Genomic DNA, 5,284 nt, shown 5'->3' on the forward strand with positions numbered 1-5,284 from the left:
ACACTTTGAAATTCAAACAGACTAATTCTCAAGATGTGCGCTGCACTTTGCTTCTCCCTAACTTAGCTGGAGGCACCATATCAAAAATTCCCAGCAGGCAAGGAGGAGAACATTAGGAGAGACTGTCTCTGTGTAGAGATGTGTATGCCTTGTGTGCATGTAGGCTTGCATGTGTGGAATCCAGATGCAATACAATACCTTGATGTCAGCCATACATTGATTTATATAATTGAATGTACAATATTATATCATAGGATCAGCAATTGATCTCATAAATGAAAGAAGAAATGCAAAAATGCAGTTTGTGGGAAAACACTTGTACACAATAGCAAATATAACCCACAAAGTACCATAGCAGAGAACTTGTCTGCCATGAGATAATAACAGGAAAATGTTATGTTCACGTTTATTTCTCAGGAATTTATCAATAAATGTCTCCATCTAGGCTGTCAGGATTAAATATCCACATGATTGTGTTACATAAACACTGCACCTACTTGTGGCCCCACAGGAAAAGCAATTAAAAATAATGTTCCTCTGGGCTTAATAAAGTATTTTCTATTCTATTCTATTACATTCTTCATCATATTCAACAATTACAAAGTAAAATGTAAACTTGTTTTTAGTGTGACCTGCTGAATCAATAAGATTCAGGTTCTCCTTAGTTGATGTCCACAATTTTTACAAGCAAACCGACAACTTTTTAATCAAATTTTACCAGACAGCTGAAATGACATGGACTACTGTCATTGCCACCATTTTGTCCCCTTTTGTTTTAAAGTTGGAATCTCAATATTGTCTCTCTGTCCCATCTCACTTCTGCATGCTGGATCTCCGTAAAACCTAAACCCCCCCAGTTACACTGAGAAGAAAAAGAAAAGTAGGATTGCATTGCAGTAGAAGGGCGATATTGCAGCAACATGATGGAATCAGTTGTAAGCTTTGTGTCAAGGCCTTGCCACCTGTCACATAATCAGTTTCCGAGCTGCTGGGAAGGACTGCTCAGCCTCCCCCTGTGTTTCCATTACCAATCTAGTTTCTTTTTCCTGTCTATGTTTTTTCTCCTCTTCTTATTCATGTGACACCTCATCTTGCGAGCAGGTGTATTGTATTTGTTCTGAGGAATATGTAGACGGAATAGATGTGGTGAGCAGCATACCATAGGTCACTTTACATAAGTATGAATAATACAGGATGACTTCTAGCTGCTTTGTATTGTGTTTGTTGGAATGGGAAAATAGACTGGAAAAGATGCAGAATGGGTCAGGGATATGAGATATCATCTAAATATATTAATGAATTATATACATTAAAAAAAGACTAAATATTAAAACTTGCCTACGTAATATATATATCTGCTTAAAATTTCCAGGAACACCATTTCATTGCCGGAGCTTAAATTAAGGATTTTGTTCATTCTACGTGTAGAATTTATGACACTAGTTCCTACTGTTTTTGGGATGTTTTGCCTTAATATTCTTTTAATCTGCTATTAGAGAAGACAGCTGGTATGAGTTTCTGCACTGTTCACAGTCTAACCATTATAGATATTAGGAAGATATAGATATCTACTCAATTGCCATATATGAAAATGTAATTCATACATATACCTATTTGGATAAATAGACAAAAAGGAAACTGGTGTCCCAGAAGTTATGTATCAGGATGGCTCTTAGTGGCTTCAATAAACAGCTCTGATTGCTATATCTGATCACAAGCCTCACTGTTCACCATGTTTCTCCATGACAGCAGGTGTGAGGGTTAGTATATGTGAATGTGTTCACTCTGTGATTCTGTAATGTCGTTGTGGGTGGGTGCTGGCATTCCTGGATGAAGTTTCACTTTCCCTCTTGAGGTCTTCAATCAAAAGCTGAGTGATCGGCCATGCCTGTGAAGCAAAGTCAGATATTTCAAATCATTAATTGTCTTGACATTTGTCTTTCATGTCTTTACTTACTCCACTTTCTCAACACACAGCCTCACCTTGAGGCAGTCTTTTGATTTTCTACTTTCACTTTCACCCACTCTTTCTTCATTAATTGATTGCTATTGTCATCCTCTGCACCAATGTCTCAAAAATCTATCACTTCACCGTGACAGCTGATGATCAGCTATTCCTGACCATCACCATTCAGTCGACTCACCTTCGATGGCATTCTTTTTTTTTTTCTCTTTTTTTTTTTTCTTTTGCTCTCTCTTCAACTGACAAGCTATTCTGTTCTCCCTTTGGCTGTTCCAATCCGCCTTGATTTCCCTCCAGTTGTTCTCATCTGGCAGGAAGGCAGCTCTGATTCTTTCATTCATCTCGTAGCAGGCGTCTCCAGTGCTTGACATTTTTGCCCTTTAAGAAAGCTCCAACCCTCTCTTTCTTCTCCTTCTGCCAACAGGAATGCTCAGCAAGGAAGGTTTTGTTGCTCTTGATCATTCTTTTACAGGTGATAATAATCTATCTCACGACAACAAAGAATTTATTCCCTTTTCTCAAATGGTTTATGTACATATATATTTACGGTAATTCTACGTTTTTTTCCCACTTTTCCATAACTCATGTCATGGCATGCAGGCAGTATTATTTGTATTTTTACTCCTCAGACACTGTCACAATGGTAAAGGTGGGTTTTTGTAAACTGCTTTCAAAGTCTTTGTCAGTTCCAGTCATATTTTAGACATGATTTCCAACAACTTGGGGCCTCGTTTACCAAACCACTTTTCAAAACAAAATACATTGTTTTTGTGTTTTCCTTTTTATAAACGTTTTGCAATCACACGACAGCATTTTTAAAAACGGAACAGCAAAACTCCAAAAAATTATGTAGTTAATGTTTCGGTCAATGAGTTTGGCACTGTTGGTTGTGTTTACAAAGAAATCCCTCATCCACAGAGAACAGTGCACAATAAACATTAACAATGGCGAATACACAGACATTTGTTTGAACAGATGACAAAATTTGATTGTTATTCCGGGTGACTCTCAACTATAAAACTTCCAAGTCCCTGGAGTTTATGCCACTCTGGAGGTCGCCATTGTTGTGCCTGCAAACACCGCTGTTGGGTAAACGGACACCTAAAACACAACTAAAGTTTGCCGTTTTCACTTGAAAATATTGTTGCATTAACGGGGACCTAAATCTGGAATAGGTTAAGGAAAATCTCACTGCAAAGTGGTTTGGAGATTGACATTTGCATAAATCATTGCCTGTAGGAAGCAAACAACTGGACAAACCGAGCATTGGTGGCAATGAGGTGTCACAAAACACTTTCCATGGACGCAGAGCATTAGTAAACAAAAGCAGCACAGCTGTGCTGGCAGGTGGCAGGTGACACAGTCAATCAGGTAATGAGCAGGGGCGAGAAGCGCTCTGGAACTACACGATCTCGGTGAGTAAACAGCAAGCATACAGAGACAATGGAAAGTGAGAGCCGGGGTGCAGGAGGTGAGCGGAGAAAGCAGACAGCGCTGTGCAGCACCATGACATTAATGCAGTGGTTCCGTATCCCAGAGGGAGGTTTTGTGGATGAAGTGGTTGCCTGAGTGAGCAAGGCGTCTGTAACAGCTATGCCCCAGACTTTTCTCACTTTTGAGGCTGTCAGGCATTTTTTTTTTCTTTTTTTCGGGAGGGTATAGCTGACAGCCAATCACCTGCTCAGCAGACTGGACAATGCTTTGGACGCTGTCCTTGGAAAAGTGAGGAGGTGGTTGAATGCCAGGCAGCAATACTATGCAAGAATGGTTATGATTATTAACCAGCAGAATTTGGCTGGATTTTGGTATGATGCAGGTCATTTGCTCCACCTGTACTCTATTGGAGACCTTCCAGAAGGATACGTTCATCTCATTACGTGGAATGACAAAGCAGCCAGAACAATTTTCTTCACTTCATCAGTCCTTTTTCTCAAGAATGTCTTGAGTAGGTCATTTTTGTTTTCAACGTATTCATTATTATGACACATTCTTTTCTGGGTTGAAGTATTCAGTGATTCAACTTGCTATGTAGAATCTTTGGTAACCTTGGGAACTTGACAAGATTTCAACTTAAAATTCTATGGATGTGATGGGGTCTCTTTACACTCGGCTTGGTGCAGCTTCAAACACTCTTCCATCCACCCTTTTTTCATATTCTTTCATGTACGGTCAGCTTTTTCCACAAGGGAATAGGGGAAACTTTTTTTTTTTTTTTTTTAAAGCATACGAGACCATCTAGTGCAGGAAGGAGGAGGAAAAAAATAATGGAGCATGGAAGGAAAAACCCAAATGACTGTAATTTGTTTCGCCTGAGATCTTCTAGCTCTTGGAACCCAGATTGCATTTGAAATAAAGTGACATTTCCTGTGGGCTTGATAAAAAAGATACTGTGTTGGAGTCAGCGAGTGAGCAAAATGTGCACAGATGAAATTCTAATAGTAATTTCAGAGCTATTTTTGTGAGTGTAACAGTTGTGTATTGGCAGCTGGGACCGGGAGGCGAGCTGCGTGATCTGCAGCGACACGGCCTCTTCCTGTGGTGTCTTGGGAGAAAAGGGACCAGGTGTGTGCCGCACAGCGCTACGTGCAGGAGCTGCTCTCCGGTTGCTTCCCAAGGACTGCTGTGCTGATTGAGCAGCCAGCCACAGTTAACCACAACTGTAGTGCAGTGCCTCTGACTTCCAATGATGCCCTGGTAAATGACTCATATCCCTGCTTATTAACTAAATAATAACCAATTCCAAAGGAAGCTCCACAGAAAAAGTATGGTTTACTTTTTTGCAGGTAATGGGCTAATGCAAAATACACCATGAAAAATTGTTAGTTATCAGCTTCACTTCCATACTGGAAAACTGAAACAAAACTCATGCGCACACAAGAGAAACAAACAAACACCATTTGAGCACGGACCAGCCACATTGTCACTGTGAAGTTAGACTGTTAACCATTACACCACTGTGCAGCCCTTCTGTAGTGTTGTATCTCCAAATTTCAAGATGAATTCCACCATTTGTAACAAAACAAATGTTTTTATATGGCAATCCAAAAATGTCCTTAAACAAGTTAAGTTAGAAGGTAAGATATCATCTAATAATTGAATATCTCCGAATTCCATGATTTGGACAGTGATTTCAAATTGAATTTAAACAAACAAAATAAATTCATCATGCTTAATAAAATTTTTTCATGCAGAAGTTTGAGGGGAACAAATGGTCACAATGAATATAGTGGACCCTAATAAAAAAGAGAGATGAAGCTATTCTATAGTTTGTCATGCAAGCCCCAAGAGACAAGTCAATTTTTACATGAACACTGTGAGTGC

Source organism: Blennius ocellaris (assembly GCF_963422515.1).
Source record: "Blennius ocellaris genome assembly, chromosome: 2".
Taxonomy (NCBI): domain Eukaryota; kingdom Metazoa; phylum Chordata; class Actinopteri; order Blenniiformes; family Blenniidae; genus Blennius; species Blennius ocellaris.